Source organism: Salvelinus fontinalis, unplaced genomic scaffold (assembly GCF_029448725.1).
Source record: "Salvelinus fontinalis isolate EN_2023a unplaced genomic scaffold, ASM2944872v1 scaffold_0096, whole genome shotgun sequence".
NCBI classification, from domain to species: Eukaryota; Metazoa; Chordata; class Actinopteri; order Salmoniformes; family Salmonidae; genus Salvelinus; species Salvelinus fontinalis.
Genome location: NW_026600305.1, coordinates 17,501 through 38,301, shown reverse-complemented (window position 1 = coordinate 38,301; position 20,801 = coordinate 17,501). Strand labels below are relative to the sequence as shown.

Genomic DNA, 20,801 nt, shown 5'->3' with positions numbered 1-20,801 from the left:
GAACAAAAACCTGGACTGGTGTTCTCCTCAGTCTATGGACTGACCTACGAGGGCTGGAACAAAAACCTGGACTGGTGTTCTCCTCAGTCTATGGACTGACCTACGAGGGCTGGAACAATAACCTGGACTGGTGTCCTCCTCAGTCTATGGACTGACCTACGAGGGCTGGAACAAAAACCTGGACTGGTGTTCTCCTCAGTCTATGGACTGACCTACGAGGGCTGGAACAAAAACCTGGACTGGTGTCCTCCTCAGTCTATGGACTGACCTACGAGGGCTGGAACAAAAACCTGGACTGGTGTTCTCCTCAGTCTATGGACTGACCTACGAGGGCTGGAACAAAAACCTGGACTGGTGTCCTCCTCAGTCTATGGACTGACCTACGAGGGCTGGAACAAAAACCTGGACTGGTGTTCTCCTCAGTCTATGGACTGACCTACGAGGGCTGGAACAAAAACCTGGACTGGTGTTCTCCTCAGTCTATGGACTGACCTACGAGGGCTGGAACAATAACCTGGACTGGTGTCCTCCTCAGTCTATGGACTGACCTACGAGGGCTGGAACAAAAACCTGGACTGGTGTTCTCCTCAGTCTATGGACTGACCTACGAGGGCTGGAACAAAAACCTGGACTGGTGTCCTCCTCAGTCTATGGACTGACCTACGAGGGCTGGAACAAAAACCTGGACTGGTGTCCTCCTCAGTCTATGGACTGACCTACGAGGGCTGGAACAAAAACCTGGACTGGTGTTCTCCTCAGTCTATGGACTGACCTACGAGGGCTGGAACAATATTTTTCTCAAGGTCGGCTGCACCACTGTATTTACAGTCATGTAAGACTTGAAGTTCATAGATTACATGTCAGATTACATGTTAGATTACATGTCAGATTACATGTTAGATTACATGTCATTCACAACACAGACGTCATGTTATCATTCTCCTAGCGATTGGGGTATCATTTGACTGCTGCCATGACAACTACTGTGGCACTCTGGGGCTGTCTCTCAGATGGAGGCTTAGGCAGTGACAGAGTTTGTAGGGAGCAGGACAGATGAGATCCTCTGTTACCTGACCATCCACTCCTCTGGACAACTAATACTGCTGCTCTACGGACACCCACAGATGCAGGCCCCCAACTATGACGAACTGGTGAGGTTTGGGGGTGTGTGTGTGAAGGGGGAATTTGTGTGGGGGTTGTGTGCGTGTGTAAAGGACATCACGCTGCTTTCTTAGTACCACTTCCTCCTGATACGTCTCACACTGAGGCTCGAGGCGGTATCTCTGTTTTCCTACGCCGGTGTTTCTGTTTTCCTAGGCCGGTGTTTCCTAGGCCGGTGTCTCTGTTTTCATAGGCCGGTGTCTCTGTTTTCCTAGGCAGGTGTTTCTGTTTTCCTAGGCCGGTGTTTCTGTTTTCCTAGGCCGGTGTTTCTGTTTTCCTAGGCCGGTGTCTCTGTTTTCCTAGGCCGGTGTCTCTGTTTTCCTACTCCGGTGTCTCTGTTTTCCCAGGCCGGTGTCTCTGTTTTCCTAGTCCGGTGTCTCTGTTTTCCTAGGCCGGTGTCTCTGTTTTCCCAGGCCGGTGTCTCTGTTTTCCTAGTCCGGTGTCTCTGTTTTCCTAGTCCGGTGTCTCTGTTTTCCTAGGCCGGTGTCTCTGTTTTCCCAGGCCGGTGTCTCTCTTTTCCCTGTCCGGTGTTTCTGTTTTCCTAGGCCGGTGTTTCTGTTTTCCTCGGCCGGTGTTTCTGTTTTCCTAGGCCGGTGTCTCTGTTTTCCTAGGCCGGTGTCTCTGTTTTCCTAGGCCGGTGTTTCTGTTTTCCTAGGCCGGTGTTTCTGTTTTCCTAGGCCGGTGTCTCTGTTTTCCTAGGCCGGTGTCTCTGTTTTCCTACGCCGGTGTTTCTATTTTCCTAGGCCGGTGTCTCTGTTTTCCTAGGCCGGTGTCTCTGTTTTCCGAGGCCGGTGTCTCTGTTTTCCCAGGCCGGTGTTTCTGTTTTCCTAGGCCGGTGTTTCTGTTTTCCTAGGCCGGTGTCTCTGTTTTCCTACTCCAGTGTTTCTATTTTCCTACGCCGGTGTCTCTGTTTTCCTAGGCCGGTGTTTCTGTTTTCCTAGGCCGGTGTTTCTGTTTTCCTAGGCCGGTGTCTCTGTTTTCCTAGGCCGGTGTCTCTGTTTTCCTAGGCCGGTGTCTCTGTTTTCCCAGGCCGGTGTCTCTGTTTTCCCAGGCCGGTGTCTCTCTTTTCCCTGTCCGGTGTCTCTGTTTTCCTAGGCCGGTGTCTCTGTTTTCCCAGGCCGGTGTCTCTGTTTTCCCAGTCCGGTGTCTCTGTTTTCCTAGGCCGGTGTCTCTGTTTTCCCAGGCCGGTGTCTATCTTTTCCCTGTCCGGTGTCTCTGTTTTCCTAGGCCGGTGTCCCTGTTTTCCCATGCCGGTGTCTCTGTTTTCCTAGGCCGGTGTCTCTGTTTTCCCAGGCCGGTGTCTCTGTTTTCCCAGTCCGGTGTCTCTGTTTTCCTAGGCCGGTGTCTCTGTTTTCCTAGGCCGGTGTCTCTGTTTTCCTAGGCCGGTGTCTCTGTTTTCCAAGGCCGGTGTTTCTGTTTTCCTAGGCCGGTGTTTCTGTTTTCCTACGCCGGTGTCTCTGTTTTCCCAGGCTGGTGTCTCTGTTTTCCTAGGCCGGTGTCTCTGTTTTCCCAGGCCGGTGTGTCTGTTTTCCTAAACCGGTGTCTCTCTTTTCCTACTCCGGTGTCTCTGTTTTCCTAGGCCGGTGTCTCTGTTTTCCCAGGCCGGTGTCTCTGTTTTCCCAGGCCGGTGTCTCTCTTTTCCCTGTCCGGTGTCTCTGTTTTCCTAGGCCGGTGTCTCTGTTTTCCCAGGCCGGTGTCTCTGTTTTCCTAGTCCGGTGTCTCTGTTTTCCTAGGCCGGTGTCTCTGTTTTCCCAGGCCGGTGTCTCTCTTTTCCCTGTCCGGTGTCTCTGTTTTCCTAGGCCGGTGTCCCAGTTTTCCCAGGCCGGTGTCTCTGTTTTCCTAGGCCGGTGTCTCTGTTTTCCCAGGCCGGTGTCTCTGTTTTCCTAGTCCGGTGTCTCTGTTTTCCTAGGCCGGTGTCTCTGTTTTCCTAGGCCGGTGTCTCTGTTTTCCTAGGCCGGTGTCTCTGTTTTCCAAGGCCGGTGTTTCTGTTTTCCTAGGCCGGTGTTTCTGTTTTCCTACGCCGGTGTCTCTGTTTTCCCAGGCTGGTGTCTCTGTTTTCCTAGGCCGGTGTCTCTGTTTTCCCAGGCCGGTGTCTCTGTTTTCCTAAACCGGTGTCTCTGTTTTCCTACTCCGGTGTCTCTGTTTTCCTAGGCCGGTGTTTCTGTTTTCCTAGGCCGGTGTTTCTGTTTTCCTAGGCCGGTGTCTCTGTTTTCCTAGGCCGGTGTCTCTGTTTTCCTAGGCCGGTGTTTCTGTTTTCCTAGGCCGGTGTTTCTATTTTCCTAGGCCGGTGTTTCTATTTTCCTAGGCCGGTGTTTCTGTTTTCCTACGCCGGTGTCTCTGTTTTCCTAGGCCGCTGCTTCTGTTTTCCTAGGCCGGTGTCTCTGTTTTCCTACGCCGGTGTCTCTGTTTTCCTAGGCAGGTGTTTCTGTTTTCCTAGGCCGGTGTCTCTGTTTTCCTAGGCCGGTGTCTCTGTTTTCCTAGGCAGGTGTTTCTGTTTTCCTAGGCCGGTGTTTCTGTTTTCCTAGGCCGGTGTTTCTGTTTTCCTAGGCCAGTGTCTCTGTTTTCCTACGCCGGTGTTTCTGTTTTCCTACTCCGGTGTCTCTGTTTTCCTACGCCGGTGTTTCCTAGGCCGGTGTTTCCTAGGCCGGTGTTTCCTAGGCCGGTGTCTCTGTTTTCCTAGGCCGGTGTCTCTGTTTTCCTAGGCCGGTGTTTCTGTTTTCCTAGGCCGGTGTTTCTGTTTTCCTAGGCCGGTGTCTCTGTTTTCCCAGGCCGGTGTCTCTGTTTTCTTAGGCCGGTGTTTCTGTTTTCCTAGGCCGGTGTCTCTGTTTTCCTAGGCCGGTGTCTCTGTTTTCCTACTCTGATGTCTGTTTTCCTAGGCCGGTGTTTCTGTTTTCCTAGGCCGGTGTTTCTGTTTTCCTCGGCCGGTGTTTCTGTTTTCCTAGGCCGGTGTCTCTGTTTTCCTACTCCGGTGTCTCTGTTTTCCTAGGCCGGTGTTTCTGTTTTCCTAGGCCGGTGTTTCTGTTTTCCTAGGCCGGTGTCTCTGTTTTCCTAGTCCGGTGTCTCTGTTTTCCTACGCCGGTGTTTCTATTTTCCTAGGCCGGTGTCTCTGTTTTCCTAGGCCGGTGTTTCTGTTTTCCGAGGCCGGTGTCTCTGTTTTCCCAGGCCGGTGTTTCTGTTTTCCTAGGCCGGTGTTTCTGTTTTCCTAGGCCGGTGTCTATGTTTTCCTACTCCGGTGTTTCTATTTTCCTACGCCGTTGTCTCTGTTTTCCTAGGCCGGTGTTTCTGTTTTCCTAGGCCGGTGTCTCTGTTTTCCTAGGCCGGTGTCTCTGTTTTCCTAGGCCGGTGTCTCTGTTTTCCTAGGCCGGTGTCTCTGTTTTCCCAGGCCGGTGTCTCTGTAATCCCAGGCCGGTGTCTCTCTTTTCCCTGTCCGGTGTCTCTGTTTTCCTAGGCCGGTGTCTCTGTTTTCCCAGGCCGGTGTCTCTGTTTTCCTAGTCCGGTGTCTCTGTTTTCCTAGGCCGGTGTCTCTGTTTTCCCAGGCCGGTGTCTCTCTTTTCCCTGTCCGGTGTCTCTGTTTTCCTAGGCCGGTGTCCCTGTTTTCCCAGGCCGGTGTCTCTGTTTTCCTAGGCCGGTGTCTCTGTTTTCCCAGGCCGGTGTCTCTGTTTTCCTAGTCCGGTGTCTCTGTTTTCCTAGGCCGGTGTCTCTGTTTTCCTAGGCCGGTGTCTCTGTTTTCCCAGGCCGGTGTCTCTGTTTTCCGACGCCGGTGTCTCTGTTTTCCTAGGCCGGTGTTTCTGTTTTCCTAGGCCGGTGTCTCTGTTTTCCTAGGCCGGTGTCTCTGTTTTCCCAGGCCGGTGTCTCTGTTTTCCTACGCCGGTGTCTCTGTTTTCCTACTCCGGTGTCTCTGTTTTCCTAGGCCGGTGTCTCTGTTTTCCTAGGCCGGTGTTTCTGTTTTCCTAGGCCGGTGTTTCTGTTTTCCTAGGCCGGTGTTTCTGTTTTCCTAGGCCGGTGTCTCTGTTTTCCTAGGCCGGTGTCTCTGTTTTCCTAGGCCGGTGTTTCTGTTTTCCTAGGCCGGTGTTTCTATTTTCCTAGGCCGTTGTTTCTGTTTTCCTACGCCGGTGTCTCTGTTTTCCTAGGCCGCTGCTTCTGTTTTCCTAGGCCGGTGTCTCTGTTTTCCTACGCCGGTGTCTCTGTTTTCCTATTCCGGTGTCTCTGTTTTCCTAGGCTGGTGTCTCTGTTTTCCTAGGCCGGTGTCTCTGTTTTCCTAGGCAGGGGTTTCTGTTTTCCTAGGCCGGTGTCTCTGTTTTCCTAGGCCGGTGTTTCTGTTTTCCCATAGGCCGGTGTTTCTGTTTTCCTAGGCCGGTGTTTCTGTTTTCCTAGGCAGGTGTTTCTGTTTTCCTAGGCCGGTGTCTCTGTTTTCCTAGGCCGGTGTTTCTGTTTTCCCATAGGCCGGTGTCTCTGTTTTCCTAGGCCGGTGTCTCTGTTTTCCTAGGCCGGTGTCTCTGTTTTCCTAGGCCGGTGTTTCTGTTTTCCTAGGCCGGTGTCTCTGTTTTCCTAGGCCGGTGTCTCTGTTTTCCTAGGCCGGTGTCTCTGTTTTCCCAGGCCGGTGTTTCTGTTTTCCTAGGCCGGTGTCTCTGTTTTCCTAGGCCGCTGCTTCTGTTTTCCTATTCCGGTGTCTCTGTTTTCCCAGGCCGGTGTTTCTGTTTTCCTACGCCGGTGTCTCTGTTTTCCTAGGCCGGTGTCTCTGTTTTCCTATTCCGGTGTCTCTGTTTTCCTAGGCCGGTGTCTCTGTTTTCCTAGGCCGGTGTTTCTGTTTTCCCATAGGCCGGTGTTTCTGTTTTCCTAGGCCGGTGTTTCTGTTTTCCTAGGCAGGTGTTTCTGTTTTCCTAGGCCGGTGTCTCTGTTTTCCTAGGCCGGTGTTTCTGTTTTCCCATAGGCCGGTGTTTCTGTTTTCCTAGGCCGGTGTCTCTGTTTTCCCAGGCCGGTGTCTCTGTTTTCCTAGGCAGGTGTTTCTGTTTTCCTAGGCCGGTGTTTCTGTTTTCCTAGGCCGGTGTCTCTGTTTTCCTACGCCGGTGTCTCTGTTTTCCTAGGCCGGTGTCTCTGTTTTCCTAGGCCGGTGTTTCTGTTTTCCTAGGCCGGTGTTTCTGTTTTCCCAGGCCGGTGTCTCTGTTTTCCTAGGCCGGTGTCTCTGTTTTCCTACGCCGGTGTCTCTGTTTTCCTAGGCCGGTGTTTCTGTTTTCCTAGGCCGGTGTCTCTGTTTTCCCAGGCCGGTGTTTCTGTTTTCCTAGGCCGGTGTCTCTGTTTTCCTAGGCCGCTGCTTCTGTTTTCCTAGGCCGGTGTCTCTGTTTTCCTACGCCGGTGTCTCTGTTTTCCTACTCCGGTGTCTCTGTTTTCCTATTCCGGTGTCTCTGTTTTCCTAGGCCGGTGTCTCTGTTTTCCTAGGCCGGTGTTTCTGTTTTCCCATAGGCCGGTGTTTCTGTTTTCCTAGGCAGGTGTTTCTGTTTTCCTAGGCAGGTGTTTCTGTTTTCCTAGGCCGGTGTTTCTGTTTTCCTAGGCCGGTGTCTCTGTTTTCCTACGCCGGTGTCTCTGTTTTCCTAGGCCGGTGTCTCTGTTTTCCTAGGCCGGTGTCTCTGTTTTCCTAGGCCGGTGTCTCTGTTTTCCTAGGCCGGTGTTTCTGTTTTCCTATTCCGGTGTCTCTGTTTTCCTAGGCCGGTGTCTCTGTTTTCCTAGGCCGGTGTCTCTGTTTTCCTAGGCCGGTGTCTCTGTTTTCCTAGGCCGGTGTCTCTGTTTTCCTACGCCGGTGTCTCTGTTTTCCTAGGCCGGTGTCTCTGTTTTCCTAGGCTGGTGTCTCTGTTTTCCCAAGCCGGTGTCTCTGTTTTCCTAGGCAGGGGTTTCTGTTTTCCTAGGCCTGTGTCTCTGTTTTCCTAGGCCGGTGTTTCTGTTTTCCCATAGGCCGGTGTTTCTGTTTTCCTAGGCCGGTGTTTCTGTTTTCCTAGGCCGGTGTCTCTGTTTTCCTACGCCGGTGTCTCTGTTTTCCTATTCCGGTGTCTCTGTTTTCCTAGGCTGGTGTCTCTGTTTTCCTAGGCCGGTGTCTCTGTTTTCCTAGGCAGGGGTTTCTGTTTTCCTAGGCCGGTGTCTCTGTTTTCCTAGGCCGGTGTTTCTGTTTTCCCATAGGCCGGTGTTTCTGTTTTCCTAGGCCGGTGTTTCTGTTTTCCTAGGCAGGTGTTTCTGTTTTCCTAGGCCGGTGTCTCTGTTTTCCTAGGCCGGTGTTTCTGTTTTCCCATAGGCCGGTGTCTCTGTTTTCCTAGGCCGGTGTCTCTGTTTTCCTAGGCCGGTGTCTCTGTTTTCCTAGGCCGGTGTTTCTGTTTTCCTAGGCCGGTGTCTCTGTTTTCCTAGGCCGGTGTCTCTGTTTTCCTAGGCCGGTGTCTCTGTTTTCCCAGGCCGGTGTTTCTGTTTTCCTAGGCCGGTGTCTCTGTTTTCCTAGGCCGCTGCTTCTGTTTTCCTATTCCGGTGTCTCTGTTTTCCCAGGCCGGTGTTTCTGTTTTCCTACGCCGGTGTCTCTGTTTTCCTAGGCCGGTGTCTCTGTTTTCCTATTCCGGTGTCTCTGTTTTCCTAGGCCGGTGTCTCTGTTTTCCTAGGCCGGTGTTTCTGTTTTCCCTAAGGCCGGTGTTTCTGTTTTCCTAGGCCGGTGTTTCTGTTTTCCTAGGCAGGTGTTTCTGTTTTCCTAGGCCGGTGTCTCTGTTTTCCTAGGCCGGTGTTTCTGTTTTCCCATAGGCCGGTGTTTCTGTTTTCCTAGGCCGGTGTCTCTGTTTTCCCAGGCCGGTGTCTCTGTTTTCCTAGGCAGGTGTTTCTGTTTTCCTAGGCCGGTGTTTCTGTTTTCCTAGGCCGGTGTCTCTGTTTTCCTACGCCGGTGTCTCTGTTTTCCTACGCCGGTGTCTCTGTTTTCCTAGGCCGGTGTTTCTGTTTTCCTAGGCCGGTGTCTCTGTTTTCCTAGGCCGGTGTTTCTGTTTTCCCATAGGCCGGTGTTTCTGTTTTCCTAGGCCGGTGTCTCTGTTTTCCCAGGCCGGTGTCTCTGTTTTCCTAGGCAGGTGTTTCTGTTTTCCTAGGCCGGTGTTTCTGTTTTCCTAGGCCGGTGTCTCTGTTTTCCTAGGCCGGTGTTTCTGTTTTCCTATTCCGGTGTCTCTGTTTTCCTAGGCCGGTGTCTCTGTTTTCCTAGGCCGGTGTCTCTGTTTTCCTAGGCCGGTGTCTCTGTTTTCCTAGGCCGGTGTCTCTGTTTTCCTACGCCGGTGTCTCTGTTTTCCTAGGCCGGTGTCTCTGTTTTCCTAGGCTGGTGTCTCTGTTTTCCCAAGCCGGTGTCTCTGTTTTCCTAGGCAGGGGTTTCTGTTTTCCTAGGCCTGTGTCTCTGTTTTCCTAGGCCGGTGTTTCTGTTTTCCCATAGGCCGGTGTTTCTGTTTTCCTAGGCCGGTGTTTCTGTTTTCCTAGGCCGGTGTCTCTGTTTTCCTACGCCGGTGTCTCTGTTTTCCTATTCCGGTGTCTCTGTTTTCCTAGGCTGGTGTCTCTGTTTTCCTAGGCCGGTGTCTCTGTTTTCCTAGGCAGGGGTTTCTGTTTTCCTAGGCCGGTGTCTCTGTTTTCCTAGGCCGGTGTTTCTGTTTTCCCATAGGCCGGTGTTTCTGTTTTCCTAGGCCGGTGTTTCTGTTTTCCTAGGCAGGTGTTTCTGTTTTCCTAGGCCGGTGTCTCTGTTTTCCTAGGCCGGTGTTTCTGTTTTCCCATAGGCCGGTGTCTCTGTTTTCCTAGGCCGGTGTCTCTGTTTTCCTAGGCCGGTGTCTCTGTTTTCCTAGGCCGGTGTTTCTGTTTTCCTAGGCCGGTGTCTCTGTTTTCCTAGGCCGGTGTCTCTGTTTTCCTAGGCCGGTGTCTCTGTTTTCCCAGGCCGGTGTTTCTGTTTTCCTAGGCCGGTGTCTCTGTTTTCCTAGGCCGCTGCTTCTGTTTTCCTATTCCGGTGTCTCTGTTTTCCCAGGCCGGTGTTTCTGTTTTCCTACGCCGGTGTCTCTGTTTTCCTAGGCCGGTGTCTCTGTTTTCCTATTCCGGTGTCTCTGTTTTCCTAGGCCGGTGTCTCTGTTTTCCTAGGCCGGTGTTTCTGTTTTCCCTAAGGCCGGTGTTTCTGTTTTCCTAGGCCGGTGTTTCTGTTTTCCTAGGCAGGTGTTTCTGTTTTCCTAGGCCGGTGTCTCTGTTTTCCTAGGCCGGTGTTTCTGTTTTCCCATAGGCCGGTGTTTCTGTTTTCCTAGGCCGGTGTCTCTGTTTTCCCAGGCCGGTGTCTCTGTTTTCCTAGGCAGGTGTTTCTGTTTTCCTAGGCCGGTGTTTCTGTTTTCCTAGGCCGGTGTCTCTGTTTTCCTACGCCGGTGTCTCTGTTTTCCTACGCCGGTGTCTCTGTTTTCCTAGGCCGGTGTTTCTGTTTTCCTAGGCCGGTGTCTCTGTTTTCCTAGGCCGGTGTTTCTGTTTTCCCATAGGCCGGTGTTTCTGTTTTCCTAGGCCGGTGTCTCTGTTTTCCCAGGCCGGTGTCTCTGTTTTCCTAGGCAGGTGTTTCTGTTTTCCTAGGCCGGTGTTTCTGTTTTCCTAGGCCGGTGTCTCTGTTTTCCTACGCCGGTGTCTCTGTTTTCCTAGGCCGGTGTCTCTGTTTTCCTAGGCCGGTGTTTCTGTTTTCCTAGGCCGGTGTTTCTGTTTTCCCAGGCCGGTGTCTCTGTTTTCCTAGGCCGGTGTCTCTGTTTCCTACGCCGGTGTCTCTGTTTTCCTGGGCCGTTGTTTCTGTTTTCCTAGGCCGGTGTCTCTGTTTTCCTAGGCCGGTGTTTCTGTTTTCCTAGGCCGGTGTCTCTGTTTTCCTAGGCCGCTGCTTCTGTTTTCCTAGGCCGGTGTCTCTGTTTTCCTACGCCGGTGTCTCTGTTTTCCTACTCCGGTGTCTCTGTTTTCCTATTCCGGTGTCTCTGTTTTCCTAGGCCGGTGTCTCTGTTTTCCTAGGCCGGTGTTTCTGTTTTCCCATAGGCCGGTGTTTCTGTTTTCCTAGGCAGGTGTTTCTGTTTTCCTAGGCAGGTGTTTCTGTTTTCCTAGGCCGGTGTTTCTGTTTTCCTAGGCCGGTGTCTCTGTTTTCCTACGCCGGTGTCTCTGTTTTCCTAGGCCGGTGTCTCTGTTTTCCTAGGCCGGTGTCTCTGTTTTCCTAGGCCGGTGTCTCTGTTTTCCTAGGCCGGTGTTTCTGTTTTCCTATTCCGGTGTCTCTGTTTTCCTAGGCCGGTGTCTCTGTTTTCCTAGGCCGGTGTCTCTGTTTTCCTAGGCCGGTGTCTCTGTTTTCCTAGGCCGGTGTCTCTGTTTTCCTACGCCGGTGTCTCTGTTTTCCTCGGCCGGTGTCTCTGTTTTCCTAGGCCGGTGTCTCTGTTTTCCTAGGCCGGTGTCTCTGTTTTCCTACGCCGTTGTCTCTGTTTTCCCAGGCCGGTGTCTCTGTTTTCCTACGCCGGTGTCTCTGTTTTCCTAGGCCGGTGTTTCTGTTTTCCTAGGCCGCTGTTTCTGTTTTCCTAGGCCGGTGTCTCTGTTTTCCTAGGCCGGTGTCTCTGTTTTCCTAGGCCGGTGTCTCTGTTTTCCTACGCCGGTGTCTCTGTTTTCCTAGGCCAGTGTTTCTGTTTTCCTAGGCCGGTGTCTCTGTTTTCCTAGGCCGGTGTCTCTGTTTTCCCAGGCCGGTGTCTCTGTTTTCCTACGCCGGTGTCTCTGTTTTCCTACTCCTGTGTCTCTGTTTTCCTAGGCCGGTGTCTCTGTTTTCCTAGGCCGGTGTTTCTGTTTTCCTAGGCCGGTGTTTCTGTTTTCCTAGGCCGGTGTTTCTGTTTTCCTAGGCCGGTGTCTCTGTTTTCCTATTCCGGTGTCTCTGTTTTCCTAGGCCGGTGTTTCTATTTTCCTAGGCCGGTGTTTCTGTTTTCCTACGCCGGTGTCTCTGTTTTCCTAGGCCGCTGCTTCTGTTTTCCTAGGCCGGTGTCTCTGTTTTCCTACGCCGGTGTCTCTGTTTTCCTATTCCGGTGTCTCTGTTTTCCTAGGCTGGTGTCTCTGTTTTCCTAGGCCGGTGTCTCTGTTTTCCTAGGCGGGTGTTTCTGTTTTCCTAGGCCGGTGTCTCTGTTTTCCTAGGCCGGTGTTTCTGTTTTCCCATAGGCCGGTGTTTCTGTTTTCCTAGGCCGGTGTTTCTGTTTTCCTAGGCAGGTGTTTCTGTTTTCCTAGGCCGGTGTCTCTGTTTTCCTAGGCCGGTGTTTCTGTTTTCCCATAGGCCGGTGTCTCTGTTTTCCTAGGCCGGTGTCTCTGTTTTCCTAGGCCGGTGTCTCTGTTTTCCTAGGCCGGTTTTTCTGTTTTCCTAGGCCGGTGTCTCTCTTTTCCTAGGCCGGTGTCTCTGTTTTCCTAGGCCGGTGTCTCTGTTTTCCCAGGCCGGTGTTTCTGTTTTCCTAGGCCGGTGTCTCTGTTTTCCTAGGCTGCTGCTTCTGTTTTCCTAGGCCTCTGCTTCTGTTTTCCTATTCCGGTGTCTCTGTTTTCCCAGGCCGGTGTTTCTGTTTTCCTACGCCGGTGTCTCTGTTTTCCTAGGCCGGTGTCTCTGTTTTCCTATTCCGGTGTCTCTGTTTTCCTAGGCCGGTGTCTCTGTTTTCCTAGGCCGGTGTTTCTGTTTTCCCATAGGCCGGTGTTTCTGTTTTCCTAGGCCGGTGTTTCTGTTTTCCTAGGCCGGTGTCTCTGTTTTCCTAGGCCGGTGTCTCTGTTTTCCTAGGCCGGTGTTTCTGTTTTCCCATAGGCCGGTGTTTCTGTTTTCCCAGGCCGGTGTCTCTGTTTTCCTAGGCAGGTGTTTCTGTTTTCCTAGGCCGGTGTTTCTGTTTTCCTAGGCCGGTGTCTCTGTTTTCCTAGGCCGGTGTCTCTGTTTTCCTAGGCCGGTGTCTCTGTTTTCCTAGGTCGGTGTTTCTGTTTTCCCAGGCCGGTGTCTCTGTTTTCCTAGGCCGGTGTCTCTGTTTTCCTACGCCGGTGTCTCTGTTTTCCTAGGCCGGTGTTTCTGTTTTTCTACGCCGGTGTCTCTGTTTTCCTAGGCCGGTGTTTCTGTTTTCCTAGGCCGGTGTCTCTGTTTTCCTAGGCCGGTGTTTCTGTTTTCCTAGGCCGGTGTCTCTGTTTTCCTAGGCCGCTGCTTCTGTTTTCCTAGGCCGGTGTCTCTGTTTTCCCAGGCCGGTGTCTCTGTTTTCCCAGGCCGGTGTCTCTGTTTTCCTATTCCGGTGTCTCTGTTTTCCTATTCCGGTGTCTCTGTTTTCCTAGGCCGGTGTCTCTGTTTTCCTAGGCCGGTGTTTCTGTTTTCCCATAGGCCGGTGTTTCTGTTTTCCTAGGCCGGTGTTTCTGTTTTCCTAGGCAGGTGTTTCTGTTTTCCTAGGCCGGTGTTTCTGTTTTCCTAGGCCGGTGTCTCTGTTTTCCTACGCCGGTGTCTCTGTTTTCCTAGGCCGGTGTCTCTGTTTTCCTAGGCCGGTGTCTCTGTTTTCCTAGGCCGGTGTCTCTGTTTTCCAAGGCCGGTGTTTCTGTTTTCCTATTCCGGTGTCTCTGTTTTCCTAGGCCGGTGTCTCGGTTTTCCTAGGCCGGTGTCTCTGTTTTCCTAGGCCGGTGTCTCTGTTTTCCTAGGCCGGTGTCTCTGTTTTCCTACGCCGGTGTCTCTGTTTTCCTAGGCCGGTGTCTCTGTTTTCCTAGGCCGGTGTCTCTGTTTTCCTAGGCCGGTGTCTCTGTTTTCCTACGCCGGTGTCTCTGTTTTCCCAGGCCGGTGTCTCTGTTTTCCTACGCCGGTGTCTCTGTTTTCCTAGGCCGGTGTTTCTGTTTTCCTAGGCCGCTGTTTCTGTTTTCCTAGGCCGGTGTCTCTGTTTTCCTAGGCCGGTGTCTCTGTTTTCCTACGCCGGTGTCTCTGTTTTCCTAGGCCGGTGTCTCTGTTTTCCTAGGCCGGTGTCTCTGTTTTCCTACTCCGGTGTTTCTGTTTTCCTAGGCCGGTGTTTCTGTTTTCCTAGGCCGCTGTTTCTGTTTTCCTATGCCGGTGTTTCTGTTTTCCTAGGCCGGTGTCTCTGTTTTCCTAGGCCGGTGTCTCTGTTTTCCCAGGCCGGTGTTTCTGTTTTCCCAGGCCGGTGTCTCTGTTTTCCCAGGCCGGTGTTTCTGTTTTCCCAGGCCGGTGTTTCTGTTTTCCTAGGCCGGTGTTTCTGTTTTCCTAGGCCGGTGTCTCTGTTTTCCTAGGCCGGTGTCTCTGTTTTCCTAGGCCGGTGTTTCTGTTTTACTAGTTTTCCTAGGCCGGTGTTTCTGTTTTCCTAGGCCGGTGTTTCTGTTTTACTAGTTTTCCTAGGCCGGTGTCTCTGTTTTCCTAGGCCGGTGTTTCTGTTTTCCTAGGCCGGTGTTTCTGTTTTACTAGTTTTCCTAGGCCGGTGTTTCTGTTTTCCTATGCCGGTGTCTCTGTTATCCAAGGCCGGTGTTTCTGTTTTCCTAGTGAGTCCTCCAGATCAGAGGGAGTAGGGACGACCATGGATGATAACATGAGCCGAATACATGTGTAGACCTTACAGTGAAATGCTTACTTACAAGCCCCTAACCAACAATGCAGTTTAAAAAAATACACATAAGAAAAAGAGATAAAAGTAACAAGTAATTAAAGAGCAGCAGTGAAATAACAATAGTGAGACTATATACAGGGGGGGGGGGGTGGGCATACAGAGTCAATGTGGAGGCTATATACAGGGGGGGGGGGGGTACAGAGTCAATGTGGAGGCTATATATAGGGGGTACTGGTACAGAGTCAATGTGGAGGCTATATACAGGGTGTTACGGTACAGAGTCAATGTGGAGGCTATATACAGGGTGTTACGGTACAGAGTCAATGTGGAGGCTATATACAGGGTATTACGGTACAGAGTCAATGTGGAGGCTATATACAGGGTATTACGGTACAGAGTCAATGTGGAGACTATATACAGGGTGTTACGGTACAGAGTCAATGTGGAGACTATATACAGGGTGTTACGGTACAGAGTCAATGTGGAGGCTATATACAGGGTGTTACGGTACAGAGTCAATGTGGAGGCTATATACAGGGGGTACCGGTACAGAGTCAATGTGGAGGCTATATACAGGGTGTTACGGTATAGAGTCAATGTGGAGGCTATATACAGGGGGTTACGGTACAGAGTCAAAGTGGAGGGGGCACCGGTTAGTTGAGGTAGTATGTACATGTAGGTTGAGTTATTAAAGTGATTATGCATAGATGACAAGAGTAGCAGTGGTGTAAAGAGGGTGTGGGGAGGAGCACTGCAAATAGTCCGGGTAGCCAGGAATACTTATGTAAGGTCTTATGTAGGGTCTGAATACATATGTAAGGTCTTATGTAGGGTCTGAATACTTATGTAAGGTCTTATGTAGGGTCTGAATACTTATGTAAGGTCTTATGTAGGGTCTGAATACTTATGTAAATAAGGTATTTAAAAAAAAAAAAAAATTGCAAAAATATATAACATGTTTTTGCTTTGTCATTATGGGGTATTGTGTGTAGATTTCTGAGGATTTGTTTTATTTAATCCATTATAATAAGGCTGTAACGTAACAAATGGTGGATGAAGTTAAGGGGTCTGAATGGTTTCTGAAGGCACAGTGTGTATATAGATATAAATGCCGTCTAGTTTGCTTAATATAATGAATGTGAAATGATTTATACTTTTCCTATTGATACTTAAGTATATTTTAGCAATTACATCAGTATATTTAAAACCAAATACTTAGCCTAATCCTTGTGACAGACGAAACACTGAGCTGGTCAGATCAGCATGCATGCTAGATTTGGTTCTGGGTACTGAGATTAACGTTACCCTAATCTGCCTTCCCTCCTCTCCCCTTTTCAGATCCAACCACTGGCTCTTCCAGAGACTGGGCTCATCTCATTAGGATCCCGTTCTCCTACACGTTTGAGCTGAGAGACAAGGGTCAGTTTAGACACCTGCTGCCAGAGTACCAGATCCAGCCGGCGTGTGAAGAGGCCTTTGTGGGAGCACTCTCTATCATCACATACATCCATGATAACACCTTTATTAGAGGGTTCTCTGAAACACAGGGCTAATGTCCTGGCTCACTGCTGGCTTCATGGTGTAGGCCATGGCTCTTCTACAATTAGTCTCTTCTCGAATCCTCGTGTCCTCTCTTCAGATCCTACTCAAAATGGTCAGAGGTTCTCTACTTCTTCTCTGTTTTGAGGAGGAGACTAGGACATGCGGAACTGAGAAGATACTTACTGAGGATGAGCCCTGGACACCGACCTCTCACCTATCATCATCCAGAATGAACCTGAGTGTAGCAGCCAGGGGGCAGTGTTGTGCCACACAGCACACCAGTGGTCCTATTTTAGACAGTGGCCTCGCTGAATTTAGCAGCCAGGGGGCAGTGTTGTGCCACACCGCACACCAGTGGTCCTATTTTAGACAGTGGCCTCGCTGAATTTAGCTGCCAGGGGGCAGTGTTGCTCCACACGGCACACCAGTGGTCCTACCCTTTCACTGGACATCAAACTAACACTGGTTTATTTGTGATGGAGAGGTAACATAAGCTGTCTTTGCTGTTAGATTATATTTGTTTTTAATGTTTCATAACAGAAAGTAAAAGAGTGTAAGAGCATTTGTTTTGTTTATGGTTTTTCTTCTCATTAACTCAGTTAGTTGGAAGTCATTCAGAGACCAGTCAGTCAGATCAGTCAGCCGCTGGATGTCTGATGTGACTTATCTCTGGTACTGGTGCTGAAATGTGTGTTCAGTCCTGTGGCGCCGGGCCCAGTCCAGTTCTTCTGGGATCAGCACACACACACACACACACACACACACACACACACACACACACACACACACACACACACACACACACACACACACACACACACACACCACACACCACACACCACACAACACACACACACACTGCTCCTGGTCACGTTTCAGCTCTCTGACTGACTGCTCCTGATCACGGTTCAGCTCTCTGACTGACTGACTGCTCCTGATCACGTTTCAGCTCTCTGACTGACTGCTCCTGATCACGGTTCAGCTCTCTGACTGACTGACTGCTCCTGATCACGTTTCAGCTCTCTGACTGACTGCTCCTGATCACGGTTCAACTCCCTGACTGACTGCTCCCGGTCACAGTTAGATCTACTCCAGCCACATCTGAATCCCTTTAAGTTAAACGCTTGATTACATCATCCACCATTTAAGAGGGGGAAATTGATAATGGTCCGATCTTCATGTAAGCGAAGTCTCTTGTCAGTGGACTGCTGTGAAACTCAACAAAATGGTTCCTGTAATAAAAGGAACTATTAAATTGTGGCTATTTTCCCTGGTTCTTTTTCCCCCCCAAGTCGAACCGTGGCATTACGTCATCTGTAGATCTATTAAGTACGGTGATTTAATTTGTAAACGATAAAAATAATTACGCAGAACAGATGTAAGTTGTTTTCATGGGAGTTTAGATCTGGAAATCCCTTGTCTGAGTCACTCTACATAGTGTATTAGTATGGGGAAGCAGTGGAATATCCCAACCTGTCATTTCTAGCTAAAAAAAATAAACAAAATTAAATAAAAAAAATAGAGTATATTATTTTTTTTGTCCTTTGCATGTTATGTTGGCATTAATACGTGTCACATCGTTTGAAAACAATGTAAAAAAAAATATATATAATAAAAAAAATATATATATTGAGTTAATTAAGATGTATATACGAACGTGGTCTCTCTGTTGCTTGAGGAAGGCAGCTCCAAAATGCCGGTGTTTCAGCCGAGCTCAGTGCTTTCTGTGGTGGGAGGGGACAGCCAACGGAGAACACAGAGCGTAAGGGTTGGTCGTCTTCTCTAGTCGCTCTGATTGGCTCAGTGTTCTGTCACTCATATAGGCTGGTAGGTGTAGAGTTATGGTTGTAGTATGAAAAGTATAAATATCAAAATGGGCGTTTTTTCTTTTCAAGCACATTGACCAGTGGCAGTCTGGCTGTGTTAAAGTTGTTTGGCGTCGATTTAGCTTTTTGCCGTTTTGGCTGCTACAGGTGGCAGCTTAAAGAGAATGATAAGTACGAACAAGTTAAAAGGTTGTGCCTTTTCAACAAGCACAACCTAATCATTATTGACTTGTTTATTGTTTACTCCATGTGTAACTCTGTGTTGTTGTCTGTTCACACTGCTATGCTTTATCTTGGCCAGGTCGCAGTTGCAAATGAGAACTTGTTCTCAACTAGCCTACCTGGTTAAATAAAGGTGAAATAAAAAAATAAATAAAAAATAAATAAAAAACTAAGCTATTGGATCTCTATGCTCCCTGATCCTTCAGTCTAAAGTCCTCTCCAGAAACGTCATTAGAACCATCGGTGGGCAGTGAAGGAAGCCATCTCATTTAGCGGTTCGCTAGCTCCCAGTAAGAAGGCGTTTCATCATTTAAATAAAAAGGTCTCAGGAAATATCGGATTGGAAAACAATCAACAATCAAGCATGACAAATACCAGTCAGATCAGAGAAGATGTGACAGAGAGAGAGACAACAGTGTTGAGAGTTCACAGACCAGTATAAAACAGTCAGATCAGAGAAGATGTGACAGAGAGAGAGAGACAACAGTGTTGAGAGTTCACAGACCAGTATAAAACAGTCAGATCAGAGAAGATGTGACAGAGAGAGAGACAACAGTGTTGAGAATTCACAGACCAGTATAAAACAGTCAGATCAGAGAAGATGTGACAGAGAGAGAGACAACAGTGTTGAGAGTTCACAGACCAGCAAACCAGCCGCTCATTTGACAGTTTATCAGTCCAATATCAGTCTTACTATGAGTCACAAATGGCACCCTATTCCAACATATAGTGGACTACTTTGGACCCCTAAGGGAATAGGGCGGGCATTTGGACCACACACAGTGGTAAATCTAGATATTCCCAGTGGTAAATCTAGATATTCCCAGTGGTAAATCTAGATATTCCCAGTGGTAAATCTAGATATTCCCAGTGGTAAATCTAGATATTCCCAGTGGTAAATCTAGATGTTCCCAGTGGTATATCTAGATATTCCCAGTGGTAAATCTAGATATTCCCAGTGGTAAATCTAGATATTCCCAGTGGTAAATCTAGATATTCCCAGTGGTAAATCTAGATATTCCCAGTGGTAAATCTAGATATTCCCAGTGGAAAATCTAGATATTCCCAGTGGTAAATCTAGATATTCCCAGTGGTAAATCTAGATATTTCCAGTGGTAAATCTAGATATTCCCAGTGGTAAATCTAGATATTCCCAGTGGTATATCTAGATATTCCCAGTGGTAAATCTAGATATTCCCAGTGGTAAATCTAGATGTTCCCAGTGGTATATCTAGATATTCCCAGTGGTAAATCTAGATATTCCCAGTGGTAAATCTAGATATTCCCAGTGGTAAATCTAGATATTCCCAGTGGTAAATCTAGATATTCCCAGTGGTAAATCTAGATATTCCCAGTGGTAAATCTAGATATTCCCAGTGGTAAACTCAACGTTATTTTCTTTAGATGCATGCCAGCAAAGCCACTACACAACACTAAACAGTACATGAATTGCATAATACTGTTTGGGCCTACATAAAGCTGTTCCAACAACAGATGTTTATTTCCAGCACCTTGGAGTGAATCCTTACCTCCGCTACACCTGGTTATCAGCGGAGTCTTGTCTGGCAGCGAAAACAGTTCGTTTAGCCTCATTTACTGTCTTTTTAAAAAACATAGCTGGCATGGCTGACTTGCTTAAACAAATGTGGTTTCCAATGACAATAGATGTACAAACTATGGTATAATGAGTGAGCTAGGACAGACGTAGTCATAACTATTCGTTCAGAACTTTTGAAATCTACAGTGACAAAATTCAGAACATCGGGCTATTCTTACAGTATCCTCCCTGTTCACCTAGTCAGAACCGTAGGATAAACAAAGGGTGCATATAAGCAGACAATGAAAGCTCTTACAATATTTCATGATTACATTTCTCTTAAACAGGCTGTTGGCTACATGTGCACCACCAAGTGAGAACAGTAGGCTAAATTATGAGGGGAAAAGGGACCAAATTATTAGAGTGAGGCAAACCAGCTTACTACACAACATACACTTAGTATTACTTTTCTTAGCTACAGTATACACATCTCCCTGCCATATTACATCACTTATGCAGCAGCACTCAATACATTTTTTGACTCACCTTGTTGTGCTGTGTGCTCACGTGAACAGGAAGATGGCGCGGCAGTCCTTCGTGGGCAAATTTTGTCTTCAAACTTTGTCATCAAAGTCTGTCATTCAATTCCGAGTTGGATGACCATTCAAAACGTATTTTCCCAGTCGGAGCTCATTTTGTTTCTAGTTCCCAGTTGTCTTGAACTCACGGAAGTCTGAGATTTCCCAGCTCCGAGTTTCCAGTTGTTTTCAGCGCGGCAGAAGTCATGCTGGATTGACAACATGGCCAATTTTCAATGTTTATCCTTTTAAGCTTGGAAAAGAGACCCTTAAACCCAGACTTGGACCACACACCCACTCCACTGAATACCAGGTCAGCGATTGCTTTTGCAATGCTTGCAGTTAGCGACTGATTCCTTCCAAACCACTCATTGTTGAATTTGCGATTTCCAACTTGTTGTGTAATGTTTATGTCCAATAGCTGATGAGCACCGATACGTTTTATCCATAAATTCTCTTCATAATTTATCTTCATATGACAAGGATTAAAAAGGATTTGCCAGTAGATTGTTGACTTGATTCATGATGATGACTGCTAACTAAGATTGTGAAAGTATGATGTTGACATGATCAGTCCAATCAAAGCTACTGAAGATATAACGTGATTTGACGTAATTTTATCTGTGGCCAACGACCTTAAGTCTTCTTGGATGGGCACTTTTAATTTAACTCTATGGCAGCAACCAAGGGGCTTGAATTTTTTAGCTCTACCCGTAGATTTTGTGGTGACCTAGTGTCCCCATGAATGATAGAACACTGAGCCAATTACGGCACAACTAGAGAATGTTACCAACCCCTACGCTCCATATTTTTCGCTGGCTGTCCCACTACCACAGAAAGCACTGAGCTAGGCTGAAACACCTGCATTTTGGAGCTGCCTTACTCAAGAAAGCAAAGAAGAAACCATGTCTGCATGCGGCTTTATTAAGTCAATTATTTATTATTATGTGTTTTTATTTGCAACTCTGCCTAAAAGGCCAGTATCCTCTTCACTGTTGACGTTGAAACTGGTGTTTTGCAGGTACTATTTAATGAAGCTGCCAGTTGAGGACTTGTGAGGCGTCTGTTTCTCAAACTAGACACTCTAATGTATTTGTCCTCCTGCTCAGTTGTGCACCGAGGCCTCCCACTCTTCTTTCTATTCTGGTTAGAGCCAGTTTGCTCTGTTCTGTGAAGGGAGTAGTACACAGCATTGTACGAGATCTTCAGTTTCTTGGCAATTTCTCACATGGAATCGCCTTCATTTCTCAGAACAAGAATAGACTGACGAGTTTCAGAAGAAAGGTCTTTGTTTCTGGCCATTTTGAGCCTGTAATCAAACCCACAAATGCTGATGCTCCAGATACTCAACTAGTCTCAAGAAGGCCAGTTTTAT

General features: G+C 48.6%; 1 protein-coding gene across 1 annotated transcript in view; it reads right to left on the bottom strand.

The window, feature by feature from the left end:
- The window catches only part of LOC129843060 (melanoregulin-like), a 33,795-nt gene extending 16,796 nt beyond the window's left edge, over positions 1-16,999 (bottom strand). The window contains exon 1 of the mRNA XM_055911814.1: positions 16,921-16,999. The gene's annotated coding sequence lies outside the window, so the exon portion shown is untranslated. The remainder of the gene's footprint in view (positions 1-16,920) is intronic.
- Between the last annotated feature and the right edge of the window lie 3,802 nt (positions 17,000-20,801).